Below are 24,072 nucleotides of genomic sequence, written 5' to 3'. Positions count from 1 at the left end.
CAAACCATCATCATAGCTACATATTTAACATTAAGAGCATAAATAGATCAAACATTTTCATTAGTCTTCACCACAATGTGAGATCTATCATATCTAAACCATCTTCTTGCTTCCTAGTGCTCACCTCTTTGAGATCAAATCACACATAGGTAGATCATTTACTTGCACACACAACTCCTTGATCTCCATCTTTTTATATAGTTTTTCCCCTAGCCAATACCTTAGGTAAATCCCTTGCAAATGTCATTAGTATTCTTTGATGGGATGAAAAAAACATTGTTGCTCCAATTAATATGGGCCAATACCATGGTAAATACCCCTTGTATCCAAATTACCATGGTTATATGTTGTACATGACTTTCACTTACAAAACCTATGTATCTAGACGACCATTCTTCATAGGATCCGTGTATACTTTCTCAAACTTCACCCTTATCATCCATTTGGTTCTGAACTATCATTTCTATGTTCATACCATTTGTAGAATTTGAATAAATCTACATTAGTTCCACAATCATCATTGTTGACATCAAGTACATCTTCATTAATAAGGTTCCATCAAGGACAACACATTAGCCATAATGCCAACAATCTCCCCCTTTGGACTTGATGGAAACCAATTTTGTGTTTGGTCACCACCTATAAATACTTGAAAACATACCTTCAAACATCAAAACACCAAGCTTCTCCCCCCCTTTGACATCAAGGGAAAAGGGTTGAGCCAGTTTGAATGAACCACTTCCCTTGTAGTGCTCTAGGTATGATCTGTTGAACTTGCATCATGAAATCTACATATTGAACATGCTCCTCCCGAGCATATTCTGAACCTTCTAAAGATATTCAATTGAGTACAACACTTGATGACTCAACCAAATATGACCTATGACGAAGGACTCTTATATCAATTACCCAACTTATGGGGTTTACATATTACTTGATGACTCTACCAAATATGACCTATGATGAAGGACTCCTATATCAATTACCCAACTTATGGGGTTTACATATTAGACCAATATTTTACATCAATGTCCCCACATAATGGGATTATGTACATAACATTACTTGATCACAATAGCCCATACAAGACTAAATTTTACAATGATTTACAATATGGGTATTTTCATGACCTTACATCCAGAGACATGTATGAAATTTATAATCAAAACCTAGGACTTCAATAGTGAGGTAGCAATACCATGATGGTCATCAAGATCCATCATGCACCATATAGTAATCTAAAACATAACATTTGATAGCAGCAGCATAGATAACAACATGAACATCCTCATTGGGATGAAGCTATGAAAGATAAGATAATTTAGTATCAATCTCTCCAACATCATCAACATGTGACCAAATATGTGATGCTTCGAAGAATGACCAAGCAACTCCAATAAATCATCAACCAACATCAATAATGATCATATCATATATGATCTAGGTGGCTCCAAACATGCTAAAAATTCATCAGTGGCTATGGTTAAGCTAAAAAATCAAAGTCCTTAGATTAAAGTGAAACTAGGACCAAATCGTAGTGCTCGTCACCCTGATTCAAATAGTGCCAACGAAACTCAAATTCGAATTTGTATGGGTCAAATTTGGCCAAGTGGCACTAACTAACGAGGTAGCAATTTGTCAGAATCCCGACGCATACCCTTATTTTTCGGCGGGAAAATTTGAACTATCTGTTTCACAAATAAAAATAGAAATAAATTATTGGGGTGGCAAGCCACTAATGTTTCCACCCCTTCGAGTGACCCAATGGTGAAATACATATTGAATAATAAAACAAAGTATGGTGGGTTAGGGCCATGGATGACCTAGAACCCGCTCACGGTCATACACCAAGCCCAAAGCCACATATATACAATACAAAGGGCAAACGACTAGCCGTTGCATGGAAAATAAGTCGATGGGGTTTGAACCCACTCGGCCCATGTGGGTCAGCCCCCAACAAGCAGCCCGAAAATAAAATGTAACGCCAACGGTCCCACATAACCCACAAATAGTTAGTTAGCTGTCAACCATACCACATTGACCACCAAGTTTAAACCATAAATTTTTGCCATATTAAAACAACACGCCAACACATTTAAAAAATATAGACCAATTATGGGTCGGGAAGGTTGAAACCCCCGTCCACCCATCTCCAAATTTCGCGTCAAACCAATCCTCCAAACGGCCTCATTATTAACTCTCCTCGAAACAATTTATTTAAACTCAACTCATTTGCTCAACGAAGGCCGACAGTGGAGGAGCGATAGAACCATGAGCGAAACCATGAGTGCGGGAATATGCGAGATGCCAAAAAGATTTTGTTAGAGGGCCATAGATTCCATTTCCAAAATTTGACAAGATTATAGTGAATTTTTTAGGTTTTCTCACGAAGAGTTCAATTGTTTAGTCTGTTTCCCCATCTGAGAAGCAAAAATTCAGGTGTCCAATAGTAAGGAATCTTGGTAGAATCTTGTGGAATCTAAAAGATTCCCTTGGACACCAAATTTTGACAAAGGCACAATGATGCCAACTTCATAATCATTTTTTCATAGAATCTCGCAGCGAGTGCAATGGTGTTCTCAGAATCGTCATCCGAGTAGTGGATTTTGCGCCCATATTCTGGAGGGAATCTTGGGGGAATCTTCTAGATTCCTGAGGTACCAAAATTTGACACTATGAGAAAGGGGTAAAATTTACAGTCTCTTAAAATGATTTCATTACATATTCAATGGTGATGTTTATTTCAGCAGTTGAGATTTTCAGTTTTTGGCCATCCGCAAAAGTGGAGGCATATGATGCAGTTTTGTCATGCTTTCTTTTAATTCGCTGAGATGATGTTTTTGTTGTTGAGATCTCTAATTACCTTTATGTTGAGGGATACTTGTATGCCACATCATGTGAAATTTTACCTTTTGATGCTAAAGGATGTCCCATTTGAGTGAGGGTTATTATAAGAGGATGTCTCATGGAGATACATGTCACTTTGGTTGATGGTTTTATCCTTGTAATGGCAAATAATATACCATGTATGTCATCATCATTTGGAACATTTAATGAAGCAACCTCCCCACTCTTAAAACGAGGGCCCAAAGATGTAACCCACACTAAGTGATCTCTATTATCAATGTGTTTGTGTTCTTGATTTGATGGTTGTCATTATGTTTCATCTTATTTATGGTATGCACATGTGGCTTTTTCATACTCTTTCATATGAAATTCTGTTAACATGAAAAAAGTAAAATATATTATTTAATTCTAGTAGTTGAAGAGATCCAGATTAAGTTTGGTATCAAAGAAGTCTTCTCGCTGATGTGAATTGTGAGTGTCAATGATTGAACGTGCAACAAGAAGGGAAATGGAGAAAAACAGAGATTTCTCTAAGAGGAACTCCTCAATATGGTACGCATGGTGGACATAATGTATGTAGATTATGAGGAGAAGATGGTAAGAGAGGAACAAGAGAAAGAAAGAGTAGAGAATGATGCTCCATCTACCCCCTCGAGTGTACATTCATCTTCTTCATCATATTATCATTATTTAGATGAGGAGATCAATTAGAGCCTTCAAGAAGAGAATGTTGAATTGAGGAGACTTCTACGAGAAGAGAAAGAGGAGAACCACAGACTGCAGCTTCAATTGTGAGCTAGAGAAGAGTCCTTGGAATAATTGAAGTGAAATGAAGGATTAGAGAAGCCACCATCACCTGTTTTAGAATTGATAGCTGAGGTAAAAAATATTGATCATTCTTCAGTTTTATTTTCACGTGACACTATTTCTGTTGGAAACATGGAGGTACCCATTTCAGAAACTGGCATGAGACTCCTTACCAAGATGACATATAAAGGAATAGAACTTAGTGTTAATGGCCAAGGCATGACTGAACCATTGGAGGTTTTACAAATACCTTGACTTGCAGGTTTGGGATAGACTGAAAGAGAGTGCTAGAAAGTAACATAATCTTCCAAGACATTGTCAAATCCCTAAGAGAAAAAGGAATAATGGAACACATCACAATCCTTCCATGACAGTGCACATTGCAGAGGAAGAGGTAAGGAAATATATCATCGCCAAAATCACACCAAAGATAGTCAACAAAGGTATAACCAGTCTCAGTCTTCTAAAGTTCAATTTGATTACAAGCATGCTAATGACGAACAAAAATCATGGTGTAGAAAACCATGTAGCTTTTTTGGTTTGCATAACCATGTGGTTGATGAGTGTTAAAAGAGAATGGCAGCAAGAAAGAGGATGATGTGTGAAAGGTCTTCTCCACATCAAGGAAGGAAGTAGATTAAGCAGGTCCAGAGGAAGAATAATTTTTTCAGTCATTGAAACAGAGGTGGTCATCAAAGAGCCACATTTTGGGGGATCCATCCAGAGCAACATCTCAAGGACAAAGCACCCATCAAGGAAGCAATTGAAAAGGTTGTTCAACAAGCGAATCAACTCCAGGAGGATGACCCATTCACTTTTATGAGTGAGATATGGTTTTACTGTATTTGGTAGCTTGTTATTGCCGCATTTTTTAAATCATGTGCTGTGATATAAATCTAAAATTGATGATTTGTTTTTCCATTTCTTGTTAAAGAAATGATGATGTTTTGACATTTTATTGATAGATAAGGTATTAAATTCTATTCTGATGTAAACTTGACCAAAGAGTGTGTCTTATAAACTCTTGGGAAGTATGGGAATGATTGGGTTATGTTTGGTCATATAATTAAGCATGTAATTGCAAAGTTGTACTACAGGTTTGTAGGGGATGTATGTGTCATCTCATCACTTATGGATATGAAGAACAAGGGTTAAGGAGAAGGAAGTGTGACCTGTCAGGACACTTGTGCTGCAGACAATGTAACACAAAAATTACAGATTATGTTCATGATTTTAGAGGACCAAAATATCCTTAGTTGGGAGGAATGATCAAGGTGTCTCTAGACATGCTCATAATTCAGCAGTGGCTATGGATAAGCTCAAAAATCAAAGTCCTCATATTGAAGTGAAACCAAGAACAAATCATAGTGCTTGTCGCCTTGATTCCATCGGTGCGAACAAAACTCAAATCCGAGTTCATATGTTCAAGATATTCATGATCAATGTTCTGGTCAAGCTTGGCTAAGTGGCACTAATGAGGTAGCAATTTGGCAAAATCCCGGTGCATGGAATCCAACTACAAGAAAGGGAAAAATTTTCACCTATTTAATTTGCCAAGTAACCCTTATTTTTCAGTGGGAAAGTTTGAAATATGTTTAACAAAAATAAAAATAATAATAAATTTTTGGGGTGGTGGGCCACCAACCCCACCACCCCTCTGAATGACCTAACAAAAGAATACATATTGAATAATAAAACAAAGGATGGTGGGTTGGGGCCACGAGTAACTCGAACCTGTTAGGTCCCTCATTTTTAGTGTATTCCCTCATTGTTATTATTAGTATAGCCCCCTTATTGTTATCGTTGTGCTCATGTATTCCCCATATTGTTATTATTGTGTCCCATTTGAAGCCCACTATTGTTATTGTTGTGCCCTTACATTATTATTGTTATGTCGGCTCTGATCATATTGCGACTCTTTAGAATCCTATATATAGAAAGGAGGTTTTTTCATTTGAATCATCCAAGAATTGTTCATTTATGTAATGTAAAGGAGGTTTCCCCCTCAAAGAGGATAATTTTTAAGTTGTTGATCTATCTATTTGTAAGCTGGTTGCATAACATTTGCTATCAGAGCTTTGGATTCTAGGGTTTTGTTTCTTCAAGCAAGTCAATGTGGAATTTTAGCTATAAATTATTTTCTATGAAACTTCAGAAATTAAACAACATGAAACCCAATGCTTGGTGAAATTTTTGTCTGAATTTTCGTTCTTGTCTCGCTATATTTTTTGAGATATGATCTGTGGAAGTTAGGGTTTTTGCAGGCTCCAGAATTATGTCTCAAACAGGTGACCTAGGGAAAATCGTCATAACTTTTGTTTCATGCATTAGATTTGAATTCCATAAAAAGTGGTTGCAATTACGCGAATTTTAGTTTGTCGTGTAGCAATTTCAATGTCGAAGGTTGAAACAGTTACATGTGGCATCTTATATAACTTCGCTCTACTAAACTAGTCCATAATTAGGTCATCATGGGAGATTTGACATAACTCTTCTTTGGAGAATCCAATCTCGATTAGACTTGTGTGGTTGGAAAGAGGACTTAGAACACTATCATAGTACGAAATTTCAAAACTTGGAGATCCAAAATTACAAAGATACAGCAAATTCAATATCGAGCTCCTATAAAGAAAGAAAAAGGTGTGTATTTTTTAAAATTTTCATAAGATTTGTTTGAAAAATTAGTTGGACATGACTCAAATGGAATAGTGAAGAATAAATATCATTAATTCACGACCCAAAGAAAGAAAATGGAAACACCTAGTAAGAAACCTAAAATCTCTACTATGACACATGAAGAAGAGGAAGAAATGCAACATAATATGTCAAAATTATGAGACCAATTGCAACAAATTTTTCTTTTACAAAAAGTAACAGAAGCTAAGATGGATGGTTTGAAGAATGGCATGGAAGTTATAAATTGGGACATGGGAGTTTTAAATGATGGTTTAAAGCAGACATGGAAGAAATGATGAATGTTAAGATTGAGGGGTTGAAGGAAGGTGTCCCAGTGGTGACAAGGAAATCCATAAAAATCATGATGAATACAAAAGGAATATCAATTATGATTTTAGATACTCCAATGTGGGGTTTAAGAACCACCACATTCCAAAGATAGATATGACGAAGTTTGATGGAAAGGATCTGATAACTTGGATGCTATAGATGGAGCAATATTTTGATCAACATGATGTGCAACCCTCACAAAAGGTATGTATTTCATCTTTATATGTGGAACCCAATATGTTTGTATGGTATAGATGCCTTTGTTCTCATAAACCGCTTGTCACCTGGTCAATTTTTATGGAAGAAATGATAGCACATTATGAAGATACAAAAAGCAACACCTTCTTCAGCTAATTGATAAATCTCAAATAAAAGCGTTCAATGGTGGAGCACATTGAAGACTTCCAAAAATTGAATATTAGGGTAATCGATATTTCAAAGTGGCATAGGATTGATGTCTTCATAGGCACTTTAAAAGATAACATCCAACATGAGGTTCACCTTTGAGAACCTAATTCATTAGAGAAGGCATTCATGGTGGCAATAAAAGTTGAAAGCAAAATTATGGAAATAAGGAATTCTACCACTCACAACTATAAAGATGGAAGTGTTGCTGCTCCTAGTCTTCCATAACCTACAAGGTTGACAATACAAAAATTGGAGGAAAAAGGATAAAAAGGGCTTTCTTATAGTTGTGATAGAAAATACACTAAAGGTCATAAGTGTGTTGAGAAGAAATTATTCTACATAGATTGTGAAGAGGAGGAAGAAAAGGAACAAGAAACATCAAAAGAGGAGTATACACACCAGGAACCAACCCCAGAGAAAGAAGAAATGAATCAGACCATATCTTGTAATGCATTGGAAGGAATTAATACTCATCAAACTCTCAATATAGAAAGATATATCAATAAGAAAAAGGTATTAGTGCTGATTGATTGGGGTAGTACCCACAATTTTATTCATTATATGATAGTCAAGGAATTGAATTTCTTCCTATAACCAACACCATAGTGTCATGTGATGGTTGCAAATGGAGTAAATATAAATTGCTCTAGAGAGTGCCACAATATGAAGCTAACCATCGGGGAATATGTATTGAATAGTCCAATGCTTTCCATTCCAATGGATGGTGTTGATATTGTACTAGGAGTCCAATGGTTACAATCTTTGGGGATGATAACTTTAAATTTTTAAGAACTTTTCTTGATTTTTTTGGGGAAGGAAAGGAAGTTGAATTAAGCGGTACCGCAGGGAAACAAAGAAATATAATAAACTCTAATGGCATGATAAATCTTATGAAGAAAGAAAAATGGGACGTAATTGCACAGTTATGCTCACTAGGGATTGAAACATCGAAGTCATCTATTTCTCTAGATCTCCAAAAAGTATTGGACAATTATTCCAAGGTGTTTGAGACTCCCAAAGGACTCCCACCTATTCGTGATCATGATCACGCGATTCACTTGATTCCATGAAGTGTTCCTCCAAACATAAGATCTTATAGATATCCTTATGCCCGAAAGAGTGAAATTGAAACTATGGTTGCAAAAATTCTAGAGGCTAGCATAATTCAACCTAGTCAAAGTTCTTTCTTTGCTCTAGTTGTATTGGTCCACAAGAAGGATGGATCATGGCGTATGCCTATGGATTATAGGGAGCTCAACAAGCTCATTATTAAGGATAAATTTCCCATTCCTATCATCGATGAATTATTGGATGAACTACATGGAGCAATTTACTTCACCAAGTTAGATCTTCATTCAAGATATCATCAAATAAGAATGAATATTGAAGACATTCCGAAAACAACATTTAGAACTCATGAGGATCATTATGAATTTTTTGTCATGCCTTTTGGCCTTACCAATGCACCTTCTACATTTCAAGGTTTGATGAATTCCATTTTCAAACGCTTCCTTAGAAAATTTGTGTTAGTATGTTTTGATGATATACTAATATACAACAAGGCTTGGAAGGTTCATGTTCAACAAGTGGACATGGTGCTCAAACTATTGGAGGAGAAACAGTTATATGAAAAAACCTCAAAATGTTTCTTTGGAGTACAAGAGAGTGAATATCTAGGTCATATTGTATCTCATGAGGGTGTTAAGGAAAACCATAACAAAATTAAATCCATTAAAGGATGGAAAACCCCCACATCCATAAAGCATCTATGAGGATTTATCAAGTTGATAGGGTATTATCACCAGTTTTTTAAGAATTATGGGAGAATATAAGCACCTCTAACAACATTACTAAAGAAAGATGCATTTTCTTGGACTCCAGAAGTAACTAAGGCCCTTGAACATCTTAAAGAGGCAATGTACCAAGCACCAATCTTACTTATGCCAAACTTCACAAAAACCTTTATTATGGAATGTGGTGCCTCAGGAAATGGAATTGGTGTTGTTTTAATGCAAGAAGGAAGACCCATTAATTTTGAAAGTCGTCCAATCAAAGGAAGGTATTTATGAAATATATTTATGAGAAGGAAATGTTCACAATACTACTTGCACTTAAGAAATGGTGGCCTTACCTAATGTGAAGACACTTCAAGGTAAAAATAGATCGTGATAGTCTTAAATACCTTTTACAACAAAAACATAGTTACCGATCAAATGAGAGCTATTACCTCAAAATGGATACTCTAGCCCAAAACTCCAAAAAAAACATGAAAAAACAACCAAAAAAACATGAAAAAACCAAAAAATGAAAATTGTGTATTCTAGAACAACGCTTTTTAGGGTAAAATTTCAACATTTTTCTAAATGGAAGTAAAAACTAATTTTTTTTACAAAATGGATGAAAGAAACACCCTCAGAAAAATAAGTGTTGATTGTGGAATAACAAAAAAGAATCAGGTTATAATTTTGAAAGTTTTTAGCAAGGTAATTAAAGATAAAATATTTGAACTTCGAAAAACTGTAAAATTCCAACAATTCTTGGACATGATGTTAAAGATAAAATATCATGTCTCATATCCTGATAATTCCAACAGTTTCCATCCATGTTGTTAAAAATTAAATTTTTTTACTCTAAAAAACCCTGAAATTGTAATTGTTTCCAACCATAGTGTCAGGCCAGGGTAACTCCAGAATGAGCGGGAGAGAAAACTGATATATATTATTCATTAGCTAACTCATATTTATATACATAAATACAACGGATCAGTTCATCTTCCTAATGACTGTCCAGTTCACCCATCCGTTTCGGATTAGGTGTCAACATTCCCCCCCTTAATTTGAAGGGATGTTGGTGAGTCCAAGCATCGTTCTGAATCTTTCAAGATTTTCTCTTCCAAGCGCTTTGGTGAAGATGTCTGCAATTTGCTCGTTAGCGGAACAATGACGGAGATGGATTGTTTTGGCCTAAACACGATGTCGGATCAGATGATATTTAGTATTGATGTGCTTAGTACGATCATGGAACTTTGGGTTCTTGGCCAACTTTATTGCAGATGTGTTATCAATCATGAGTGGAGTTGATTGTATTTGTTTTACCTACAAATCTTCAAGAATTTTCCTGAGCCACACAATTTCTTTCGTTGCTTCAGCTGCTACCACATATTCTGCTTCTGTTGTGGAATCTGCTGGTACTGATTGTTTGCGTGATCTCCAGGAGACAGCTCCTGATCCAAGACTCATAGCATATCCTGAAGTAGATACCCCAGTTTCTTTGTCTCCATCAAAGTCTGAATCAGAGTATCCAATCAAGTTGAAGTCGTCCACCTGTGTATACTTGATTCCAAGGTCTTGAGTTCCCTTCAAGTACCTTAGAACTCTTTTTGCAGCAGACCAATGTCCCTCACAAGGCTTTTGCATAAACCTGGAGAGGATTCCAACAACAAATGAAATGTCTGGTCTGGTAGTAGTGAGGTAGATGAGACTTCCTACAAGCTGTCTATACTTTGTTGCATCCTCAAATTCCTTTCCTTCAATAGATGTGAGCTTCAAGTTTTGTTCCATTGGAGTACAAAGGGGATTGCACTCTGTCATGCCAAATTTGTTTAACAAATCTCCAATGTATTTCTTTTGAGAAAGAAATATGGACTTTGGATGTTGGGTTACTTCAATGCCAAGATAGTAATGAACATAGCCCAAATCAGTCATTTCAAAAAAATTTCCTAATTCTTTCTTTATGGATGCAATATAGCTTTCATTGTTCCCTGTCATTTAAAGATCATCTACATATACCACAAGATATACAATTGTTTTGCCAACTTTCTTGACAAATAAAGTTGCATCATCAAGATCAAAATGATTGAAGTTGAGTTTCAGAAGATGCTCAGTTAGTTTTTCATACCAGGCTCGTGGTGCTTGTTTGAGGCCATACAAGGACTTCACAAGTTTTCATACTTTATGTTCATGTCCTTTCACAGCAAATCCTTCAGGCTGGGACATAAAAACATTCTCTTTTAGATCTCCATTCAAGAATGCAGTTTTTACATCCATTTGATGGACTTTCCAACCGTTCTGAGAAGCTAGTGCAAAGAGTGTCCGGATGGTGGCCCATTTTGCTGTGGGGGCAAAAGTTTCCTCATAATCGACCCCTTCCTTTTGTGCAAAACCTTTTGCCACAAGCCTAGCTTTGTGCTTGTCAAGTGAGCCATCAGCTTTGTACTTGTTCTTGTAGACCCACTTGCAGCCAATTGGTTTGGTTCCAAATGGAGGATCAACCAGCTTCCAAGTGCCATTATTTATGAGGGCATCATACTCCTTCTGGATCGCTTCTTTCCATTCATCATGAGAAGCAGCTTCTTTGAAGGAAGTTGGTTCAAAATCTGTAGACAAGTTCAATTCACAATCATAAGTAACATCCATATCAACAGGTGAATTAGAGTTATCTACATCACCTCCATCTTGTCGGTTTGTATTTCTGGTTCCTTTTTTTCCAATTTCATCAGGATGAACACTTTCAAGTGTCTTTGTCAGCCACTTTTGGGGGACCTTTCTGAGATGGTCCAGGCTGCTCTGTTGATTGAGTTGGGTCTGAATCAAGATTGAGTCTCCCAATTCTATCAATTACATCACTTAAAGCATCATCCGTTGTTGGAGTGTCATGCAGGGGAGATTGTTCTTCAGAAGAAGATTCCACATGTTGATCTAGTATAGGAATCCCCCCTTCAAGATGTGGAATCTGATTATCAAACTCTTGAAATGATTTCGGTTTTGTGAATTTATCCAAGCGATCAAGTTGCCGCTCAACAACACTATCAGATTTGGATGATTCAAGAAAAATGACATCTCTAGATAAAACAAACTTTTTATTTACTTCATCCTAGAGGCGGTATGCTTTAGATGTGTTTGAATACCCCAGGAAGATACACTTACGACTTCTAGCACCAAGTTTGTTTCTATGTACCTTTGGTATTAAAGCATAACAGTTGGAACCAAAAATCCTGAGATGTTTTACCGAAGGAACATGTCCATACCATAATTCATAAGGAGTCTTGTTTCTTATAGCACTAGATGGACATCTATTCTTTATATATGCAGCACATAGAACAGCATCAGCCCAAAACATTGTCTTTACATTTTTGAAGAAAAGCATGGATCGTACCATATTCAAAATTGTTCTGTTCATTCTTTCAGCTACACCATTCTGTTGAGGATTATAAGGCACAGTTGTTTGATGTTTAATCCCATGTTGGCGAAGATAGTGTTCAAATTCATTTGATGTATATTATTTTCCATTATCAGTGCGAATAGACCCAATATGAGATTGTGCATCATTTTCAATCCACTTATGAAAATTCTAGAATGTTTGAAAAGCATCAGATTTGTTCTTCAATAAGTAAACCTAACACATTCTGGTGTAATCATCAATAAATGTCATGATATACTTATTTCCATTTGCAGAAGAAACAGGCATTGGACCACATAAATCTGAATGAATGAGTTCAAGTTTCCTATGTTCTCTTGAATGTGAATCATGAAAAGACTGTTTGCTATGCTTTCCTAGAATGCAAGCATCATATTGCTTATGTTTTCTAGGAATTGTAGGCAAACCAGCAACACCATTTTTCTTCAACAAGCGGAGACTATCATAGTTCTAGCATGCCATAATAAACTTGATGGAAGTGTACCTTCTTCATGATGAGAAATATATGAGAAATGTTGTACATGAGCAGAAGTTCCTTGCAGTTTAAGAAGTCTTTCTTCTTCTATACCCCTCATGACAAGTGAGTGGTCAGATGCCTTTCTTACCTCAAGCTTGCCATCAAACATGTGAATGGAGTGACCTTGCTGGCGGATGTGGACCAGGGACAGCAAGTTTCTCTTGAGCTGTGGGAGATATAGAACATGATACAGAAGAAAGTCTGGAAGACCAGGCAGTTTAAGCCTGATTGTGCCAAGCCCTGATGGCTTGATTTTTGACTGATCTGCAAACTATACTGCTCCATCAACATTATCAGTGAAATCTTCAAAAAAATCTTTCCTATGAGTCATATGACAGGTTGCTCCTGAATCAAGCAACCAATCATTTTTCGAAGAAGTAAGTGAAGCATTAAACAGATCTTCATTTACTCCAATGTTACATTGTGCCTCAATATAGTGAGCAGATTCAGGTGTTTTACCTTTGTCTGTGTCATCAGTTTTACCTTTCTGTTGATTTCTTCTCTGCTCAATCTTTTCCCATGGTAGCTTGCATGTAGAAGCATCATGAGATCCATTTCGTTTGCAGCAAATGCAATGTAAGTCTTCCTTTTCTGCTTGAGAATGTTGCCCCCCCTGCCTCTGAAATATCTTTCTCTTTCTCTTGAATGCATACTGTAACAAAAAATTATTTTTGCTGATAGAAAAATAATTTTGCTGATAAAAAGAACTTCTACTGATGTACAGTGAAACTATACTCAAAAGGGCATTCTAAAAAATTTCAAATCTCTTCCAATATGTACCTCAATACTTCAAGCTGCAACATATTTTCTCCAAATTTATTTCTTCAAATTCCTCCAATGTTTGATATAAAAAACATCGAGTATTTCAAATATTAAGTACTAAATATCACTTCAACAACCTTTTAAATGTAATAAATGCCCATAAAATATTACTTCAACCCTTTAAATGTACTGCAGGACAGATTAAAAAAATATGTAGGAGCTTGATGTCAATGCTCAGACAACCAATTTTTAGAAATGGGTAAACCACTCTAGAGGAACCGCACCACAGTCGATACCTCAATGATTACCCAAGAGCACGGGCTTTATCAGCAAAAAGAGCACGGTTTATCACGCCAAGAGCACGGTTTATCAGCAAAAAGAGAGCACGGTTTATCACTCAAGCGACGCAATACATTAACAAGGCAATCATTAACAAGGCATATACATACGATTTCATACCAAACTTAGTTTCTGCCCCTTTACAAAGTGGCCCGGAACCCCGCTGATGAAGTGAAAAGCACCGGAACGTCGAAACTTGATGACAACATTCCCGTCATTATAATTTATAGCTTACTAAATAGCATTCTCGGTCTCCGCTCCAGTAAGCACAAACCAGCCCACGGGATTCGAAAACGCTTGATCAGCTACCAAAGAGGCGTGGAACGAGAGACATGCTTACTGTGAATATCGACTCAGAACACAACTAATACTCCTCTCGACTCAGAACACAACTGAACACAACTTATACTACTCTTGGGAGAAATGCAAATGCTATAACTTCGACAAACGCAGGAAATTTTCCACCGTGGATATATATCACAAAATACCATACCATTCAAACACATGTAGCAGTTCAAATGCACCAAGTCACGATACCAGAAACGCATCAATGCTTCAGGCTTCAGAGGAACGCATCAACGCTTCAGGCTTCAGAGGTGTGATGGAGAAATATTTGATACCATGTGCATATCTATAACAGAACCGAGGTGAAGATTTGTGAATGCCTGCCTCACAAATTGAATATACTTTCTGTCGTATCGTGCAAGCCACAATGAAAGACAAGCGCGAATTGCATACGAGAGTCATCAATGACCGGATCACCCTTTTTCTTAGCGAAGTTTACATTAGACTGAAAAAAATACTCTTTCCAAACATTAGCAGACAGGAATGAGAAAAGGAGGCAGAGGAGCGACGTTTGAATTGCAATTACGAGTTTGCAATCAATGGTGCATCTTGGGGGAGGAGCTGAGGCTCACGTCCGTTTCAAGCAGTATGAATACATAGCCAATTCCATTTTAGTTCTAACTACAGACTCTAAACCCAGAAATGCGCATGAGCGCACAGGAGAACCGGAGTCTCTTTGGCGTAAAATTGATCCTAGGAACAACGCACATTCAGTATCAATTCAAAATAAGAAATGCATCAATGCTTATGCGCATTCATTATCAATGACTCATGATCTGAGAGGGCACAGTCTCTGGCAGTCAGAGAGCGCAGGGCATTCAATATCAATTCAAAATCAGAAACGCATCAACGCTTATAGTGCAGTCAGGGAATTGCTCAGGATGTCAGAGCAGAGCAGCGCTCAGGAGAGAGCAACGCTCAGGTATGAGCAGCTCTCAGAACAACAGGAGTTACAACTATTTCTGGGACCTGTGCTCTGATACCATGTCAGGTCAGGGTAACTCTAGAATGAGCGGGAGAGAAAACTGATATATATTATTCATTAGCTAACTCATATTTATATACATAAATACAACGGATCAGTTCATCTTCCTGATGACTGTCCAGTTCACCCATCCGTTTCGGATTAGGTGTCAACACATAGCATCAAAGATAAAATATCATGACTTAGAAAAACATTAAAATTTTGACAATTTTCAACCATGCAAATAAAACCAAAGGTTATGACTAGAAAAATGTCTCAAGTTTTCAAAATATTTCAAGCATGACATTATGGAAAATTTTTATGAAAAAAACTTTAAAAGTGAATACCTGAATGAAAGAGTTATTATCCCAAGAGCAATTTATTTTTTAAATGTTAAATATATAGCGATTTTAAAAACTTAGCCTAAAAAAACATGATACATTGCAACAAAAATTTAAAAATCAACCAACAAATTGACACATGGTGTAGGTGAACTCGATCCATTCTAATGAAAACTCAAAGACCAACCATGAAATTAACACATTATGGGGGCATACTCGACTCATTATAACGAAAATTTTAAAATCAACTATTAAATTGCACGTAACAAGCATTGACATAGCCCCAAGGGTTAGCTCAATCGGTCAAGCCGGGGCCTCGCCAATGGGAGGTCACAGGGTCGAAACCCGAGAGCTCTTGGGGTTAGGTCTGTGATGGCCGAGGGGCGTGACCCCCTTCGGGTGGGGTCCACCCTAGAGACTTCCGATCCTGGACATAGCAGACCATTGACCATGGTATCCGTGAACCAGAAGTGAAAAAAAAAAAAACAAGCATTGACATGGACCTCGCAGAAAAAAATAAAATAAATTAAAATAAAAAATAAAAACCAAAATAATAAATAAATATATAAAGAAATAAAAATGAAAAATACAAAAGAAAATAAAAATTAAAATATTGAAAAAAAATAAAAACAATAAGAAAAAACAAAAACAAAAAATACAAAAGAAAACAAAAATTTAAATATTGATAAAAAGAAAAAAAAATAAAAAAAAAAACACAAAAATAATACACAAAATTCAAATATTGAAAAATAAAAATAAAAAAAACAAAAATTCAAATATTGAAAAAATAAATAAAAATAAAAAATAATACAAAAGAAAACAAAAATTTATGTATTTTAAAAAATTAAAAACAGTGATGAAAAAAATAAAAAATAATATTTAAAAGACAAGAAAAATTCAAAGATAAAAAGAAACAAAAAAAATTTAAAAATGTAAAAAATAAAATAAAATTAGCTTATAATTAAAAAACAAAATAGTCATAATTTAACCAAAAAAATAAATAAAAATTAACAAAATATTTTTTTTAGTTTAATAAAAATTAAAAATTATATAACCAAAAAAATAAAAAAAAATTATAAATATTTAAAAAAAAACAAAAACAAGAAGAACAATTAAAAATTAAAAAAGGTAATTAAAAAAATATTTGAAACAAAACAATTAAAATTTAACATAAATAAAAAATAAATTAAAAAAAAATAAATAATTAAAAAAATCAAAATAAATAATTAAAAACAATTAAATTAAATCAATAAAAAAACCCTCGAGGAGGGGCTGGGAAGGCTGATTCAGAATCAGCCATGCGGCCCTTGTGCGAGGTTGGCAGCGAGCGAGATGGGGAGGCAGGCTAAGTGTATCTTGCATCCCTGTCCGCGCCCGCCACCAACCTCGTCCTGGGGCCACACGATTAATTCCGAGAATCGACCCTGCCAGCCCCTGGGTGGGGTTCGTCGTGGGCATGAGTGTGGAGGCAAGCTACGTGCAACCTGCCTCCCTACTCGTGCCCACAGCCAATGACACCCAGGGTCTGGCAAAGGTCGATTCCCGGAATAGGCTCTGCTAGCCCATAGGAAGGGTTGGCCACGAGCGTGGGCATGGAGGCCGACTATGTGCAACCCGTGGCCAGTCCTGCCTAGGGTGGCAGTTTTTTTTTAGTTGTTTTGTTTTGATTTTTTTAATTTAAATTTATTTTTTAATTTTTATATTTTTTTGTTTTATTTTTTTTGTTTTTCAATTTAATATATATATATATATATATATATATATATATATTATTTCTATCATTATTATTATTATTATTTGGTTTTATTTTTATTTTTTATAGCTTAAAAAAATTGTTATAGATGTGTTTTCTTTTTTTTGGGTTAATTTTCAAATTTTTTCTCCAAATTATGTTTTTTTAAATATCTTTTTATTTTATATTTTAAATTTTTAGTTTAATTTTTTATTTTTACAATTTAATTTTGTTTTTTTACATTTTTATATATACATATATTTTGTTTTTTTTTTAATATATTTTTTTATTATTTGAGTTTTTCTTCTTTTTTTTGCCAGCATGAAAATCACAACTCCACACTTAATACATTAAAAAATCTAAAGTGTAAAATATAATCCCTCTAAACAAAAAGGGTTGATGTCGCATCAACAATTTTCAAAATCAAGATGAAGATCGCTAACAATTAAAAAATGTTCATACTGGATATATAAAAAAAAATTATAGTGTCAAAAATAAACTCTTTAGAAAAATGTGTTGTTACTCCAACAACACTTTTTAAAATCAGCATGAAAATCACTATCATTTTAAAAAAATTGTTCACACTTGATACATAAGAAAATTTAAAGTGCCAAAAATATGCTCCAAAAATAAGGTGTATTCTGAATCACCAATTTTCAAAATCATGTGACTTTTTGCAACCTCAAAAAAATGGGTACTAGGTAATTTTATCGTTTGATCAATAACTATGTTCAAATATTATCTTCAGAATAACAACAAAAATGGGTCACAAATATGTTGGGTTATGACTTTGAAATCATATACAAAAAAGGGAAAAATAATATTGTTGCAGATGCATTCTCAAGAAAGGATGAGGATGTGAAAGCATTTCTTTGTGCCATTTCTATTATCCAATCAGACTTGATAACCAAAACAAAGGACAAATGGAAGAATGATGAAGAAGTGTGGGCACTCATTTAAAAGTTGCAGTAAGATCCCAATACATTTAGCTGGAAAAGTGATTCATTATGGTATTAAAATCACTTATACCTTTGTAAGAATTCTCAACTCAAACAAAAGATTCTTCTGGAATTGCATAGCTCTACCTTAGGAGGGCACTCAAGATTTTTAGAAATATACCACAGGGTTAAGAAGGATTTTTTCTGGAATGCCCTTAAAAATGATATTCAAAAGTTTGTGGAAAAATGTTTGGTTTGCCAACAAAATAGAGTTGAGACAATTAAGTCTCTAGGTGTGTTACAACCTTTATCCATTCCAAGTCAACAATGGGAGGAGGTTTCAATGGATTTTATCACAGGTTTACTCAAGTGCAAAGGAAAGAGTGTCATGATGGTGGTAATTGATAGACTTAACAAGTATGTGCACTTTTGTGCATTATCTCATCCATTTAAAGACAATATAGTTGTTATTGCATTTATGGAAACAATTAAAAAGCTACATGGAAACCCAACGATTATTGTAAGCGACACAGATCCCACTTTCACTAGAAATTTTTAGATGATTATTTTTGTTTGGGTACTCAATTAGCTCATAGCTCATCTTATCATCCTCAATATGATGGGAAAATCGAGATAATGAGAAAATGTTTGGAAGGATATCTTAATTTCTTTGTATCTGATAAATAGACACAATGGGTCAAGTGGTTACCTCTGGTTGAATGGTGGTATAACACTTGCTTCCATACTACAACAAAAATGCCCTATTTATGGCACTTTATGGATGTCATCCAACCGTCCATCACATAATTTTTAAGAGAACATTTTAAGGTTCAAGCAATGGAAGATCACATCGAGCATCAACAACAAGTTCTTCAACTCTTAGGGTATCCTCACTTTGGCATAGAATAGAATGAAACAACGGGCATATCAACATCATAGAGAATGAAATTTTGCTGAAGGCGACTAGGTATTTTTACGGCTACAACCATACAAATAAATGTCCCTTAAGCAAGCTAAGGAGGATAATAAATTATCACCAAAGTATATGGTCCTTAAAAGGTGTTGCAAACGATTGGTACTATGGCATACAAATTGGAGCTTCCTGCATCTTCCCAAGTGCACCCAGTTTTCCATGTTTCATGCTTAAAGAAGGTTATAAGTGATAAGATCCCAATTCAAACAGTGTTTCCAGAACTTGACGAAGAAGGAAAAATAATATTGGAATCGAAAATAGTCATGGAAACAAGAAGCCGATAGCTACAAAATCAATAAATTTCGGAGTATCTCATCAAGTGGAACAACTTACCTGCTGAAGGTTCCACATGGAAGGATGAGAATTTTATATAGAAGCATCCGTTGAGGACAACACTTTTTTGAAGGAGAGGGGCATGTTATGTCCCTATAATACTATTGTATTTTCTCATTGTTATTTTTAGTATAGCCCCCTTATTGTTATTGTTTTGCCCATGTGGCCCCCATATTGTTATTGTTGTGCCCCATAGAAGTCCACTATTGTTATTGTTGTGCCCTTACATTATTATTGTTATGTTGGCTTTTATTATATTGTGAACCCTTAGACTCCTATATATAGAAAACAGGTTTTTTCATTTGAATCATCCAAGAATTGTTCATTTATGTAATGTAAAGTGGGTTTTCCCCTTGAAGTGGATAGTTTTGAAGTTGTTGATCTATCTATTTGTGAGCTGGTTGCATAAAAGAACCCCACCCATGATCATACACCAACCCTAGAGCCACATATATACAATACAAAAGGTTGATGACTATATGCCAACACCTAATATAGGGTTCAACTTGTCCAACCCACACGGGCCGTGTTAGGATATTCCGACACATAGGAAATAGTTAAGTACAACTTGGTCTAGTATAGAGTTAGGTATAGAGTTAGGTAAAGTGTGTTTCTTTACCATTGTACATTTTGTAACTTACAATCTGACGGTCACGATATGTAGTGATCCAACGGTTCATTCTCTCCTCGGTATTACCGACACTTGATCCGTGGCTTGACACCCGATTGGTCCATGAATTATATTTAAAGCGCATGGAGGGTCAGTTGTAGGATAATCCGTGCATGAGAGAAGCTTATGTAAATTTTCATTCTTTGATTAATAAATTGTCTGAAGTGGCCGCGTTGGCTCAGGCCGTGGACTGTTTCCCTCTTTAAGGGTTTTAACCACGTCAAAAACACTGCTGTATTGATCTGTGATCTGGTTCTGAGCGGTGTCCTTTTGGTGTTCTTTCTGAGGAACTTACCCTGCAAATTCCTACATGGTATCAGAGCTATTTGAGGGCCGCGTCCGTTGGTGATCCAAATCTGAAGCCGGTAGAACTGCATCCGACTGCCGTTTCCTAGATCTGCTATTTCTGACTTCTTTCAGGCCGAGAGGACTGCTCTGTTGTGTTCGGAGCATCTGTTCTAGTGAGGAACCCCTTTCATTTCACGCGAAAAGGTTTCCAGTAGCCCTAGCTGCGTCATTTTTAAGATCTGGAGGTATACAGTGTTTATTTGCAGTTTACTGTTATTTTCTCTCTGTTTATTTCGGTTTCGGTTTATTTAGCCTTTTTATTACCGGATCTATACCTTTCATTTATGCGTATGCTCTTTGCCCTGCGACTCTGTGCGATCTGGGCAAATCAGAAACAGAAAGGAAGGATTTTTCTCATGCGTATGCTCTTTTCCCTGCGCCTTAGGGTGATCTTGGAAAATCAGAAACATTGAGGAAAATATTTAGTTTCCTGCCAAAGCTAACTTTTAGCTGCAAGGTTCATTTTTCAAAATATTTAGTTTTTCGGCTAAAGCTAACTTCAAGCCATAAGGTTCGTTTTCTTTGCATGTCCGTGTTGGGTTTTGTGTTTTTTGTTTTGTAGGGAAAAAGAACTTTCTCAAAGCAAGCACGCAACCCAAAGCCCCCCCCCTCTCTCTCTCTCTCTCTCTCAAATTTTTTTTATAGATCAATTGGTTCAAAGCTATTTTAAGAGAGTAGAGGTCTTGGGTTCAAGTCTTCATTTTGTGGGGGCGGACTTTTTCATTTCCGCACATTCATGCACTTTGTCGGCAACTTCAACAACGTTTTTTCAAAAAGCCATAACTTCCTCATCCGGAAGCCTTTTTCAGAGCCATTTTTTTTAAACCAGCTTAATTTTTCGAGATCTATCCATTGGAACACTTAGTTTCAGTATCTTCAGCTTCAGTTTCTGTTGAAATTGAAATTCAATACCAAGTTACCCTTGACAACACCAACTACTTCCAATGGTTGTCCTACATTGAGGATTTACTTAGAAGTAAAGGTCTCTACAGAATAGCCACAGGCCAAGAGAAGAAACCGAAGGATGAAGATAAGGTTGCTAAATGGGAAAATAGACAAGATCAAGCACGTGGTTTGATAGGGATGTCTATCTCTCCTGATCTTAGATTCCATATTGCAGAACTTGATACTCCTAATGAAGCATTGGAACAAATCACTAAATTTTTTGGGATTAAAAATGAAATTAGAGCCCATCAACTTGAAAATGAGTTTCTTACATTGGACCCTAATAATTTTTCTTGCATTGAAGATTTCTTGTCCAAGTTCAAGACCCTTAGACATCTCTTGGAAAGTGTTAAGGTTAAGACAGAAGATAGTAACCTTATTTATTCCATCCTTACTAAGTTGGGACCAGCTCACTCTGTATTTGTTTCCACCTTCCATTCTACAAGAGAAGCCTTCATTTCTCAAGGAAAAGACTACAAGCCCCCTTCCTTTGACTCTTTTTGTGATTCTTTAATAAGAGAACAAGAAAAACTCTTACACCTTGGTCTTCTTAATCTTGGAAACTCTTCCAAGAAAGCGTTAGCCGCCCAGCAACAACCAAATTCAAAGAATCCTAAGAAGTCATATCCTAAAAAGAATGGTCCTAAACCAAACAAGGGTCCTAAGCAATTTCAGCCCCAAAATGAAAAATCATTTCAACAAAATGATAAGACAAATAAAAACAAAGGGAAGAAGACTGATAGACATTGCAATTTTTGTAATCGAGATGGCCACTTAGAATCAAAATGCTTTAAAAAGATGGAAGCCTTGGAAGCGGCAATGAAGAAGCATAACATTCATTTGGGGCAATCTTCAACTTCAACTTCATCTTCAGGAATGGCACTTTCTGCATGTGGTTGTCAAGCATCTCGGTCTGGCTATGCATTAAATGTATCTTCTTCTTCTCATTCTCATGAGTGGCTCATTGATTCTGGAGCTTCTTATCACATGGCCAAAAACAAAGCCATGTTTTCTTCTTTAAATGATTGTAACACCAAAAATATATATGTTGTTGATGATAGATCTCTTAATGTTGTAGGGATTGGAATTGTTCATCTAGACAATGGTCAGTTTAATGATGTATTATGTGTTCCAACCTTATCCTGCAACCTTCTATCTGTATATCAGATAACTCATTCAGGTGAAGGTAAAATCGTTGAATTTTCACCTCATGATGTTGTAATCAAGGACTTAAAAGATCCTAAACAGATTTTGGCTACTGGCATTGCTGATGATTCTACAAGGTTGTATAAGTTTCACAACTTTGGGTCATCAAATCTTCCCTCAGTATTTGTTGCTCATAACGATGAAGTGAGCAAACTTTTGCATGAGCGATTTGGTCACTTAAACTATCGCTCCCTTCAGCATCTATATAAAGAAAATATGGTGACAGGTCTTCCTATGGTATCTTGCAGAGATGGTGTTTGTTCCGGATGTGTACTCGGAAAACATCATCGGGACAGTTTTGAAAAACGTGCCTCTTGGCACGCCTCAGCCCCTTTACAGCTTGTGCATAGTGATTTATGTGGTCCATTTCCAGTTGTGTCATTCTCTGGTTGCAAGTATTTCGTAACTTTCATTGATGATTTCTCCAGACGCACTTGGGTATACTTCTTAAAACTCAAGAGTGAAGTATTTAACACTTTTTTGGCCTTCAAGGCCTTTGTTGAAAAACAATCTGGACATCAAATTCTTAAGCTAAGATCTGATAATGGTGGAGAATATGTTAAAAACACATTCATCAACTATTGCACTGAGAATGGAATTCAAATGCAACATACTGTTCCATATACTCCATGACAAAATGGTGTAGCTGAAAGGAACAATCGCACCTTAAAGGAAATGGCTAATTGTATGCTACAGTCTAAAGGACTTGGTCTTAGCTTTTGGGAAAAATCAATTAACTGTGAAAATTACATAATAAATCGCACTCCTACTAAGGCTTTAAAGAATATCACTCCAGAAGAAGCATGGAGCTCAATCAAACCAGATGTAAGTCACTTTCGTGTTTTTGGAAGTGAAGCGTGGGCCCATATTCCAGATGAAAAGAATAAAGTTTTAGAACCTAAGAGTGAAAAATGTACTTTTGTTGGATATTCTGAAGATGTCAAAGGCTATAGAATTATTCCATTTAAGTCCAAAAATGTTATCATTAGAAGAGATGTAAAATTTGATGAAAATATATCGGCCTGCGAGCCTAGTCCGGCGGATGTGCCACCTCTCCCTATCTCTTCTACCTTTGAAAACATTTCTTCTTCAGATGATGAAAGTGAGGATGACAATTCTCCCCCACCATCTCAGGATCGTCCTTCAGCTCCTGAGCTTCCAAAATGGGTTCGTGCTACTCGAGATGCAGCAGGTGATCTTGTCGATGATCCTACAGATCAGCGACGCACACGTTCTCAGTTCGAGAGAGCCTCTTCTTTACTGGCTCAAGCTCTAGTAAATTATGATCCTGACACCTTTGCAGAAGCTTCAGGCCATCCAGATTGGGAAGCAGCTATGAATGAAGAATATCATTCATTATTGGCAAATGATACATCGGATCTTGTTCCTTTACCA

Source organism: Pinus tabuliformis, chromosome 2_1, assembly GCF_031772625.1.
Source record: "Pinus tabuliformis cultivar Carrire ecotype Pingquan chromosome 2_1, CPIR1, whole genome shotgun sequence".
NCBI classification, from domain to species: Eukaryota; Viridiplantae; Streptophyta; class Pinopsida; order Pinales; family Pinaceae; genus Pinus; species Pinus tabuliformis.
The sequence above is the reverse complement of the archived record's forward strand: the minus strand, read 5'-3'. Positions refer to the sequence as shown.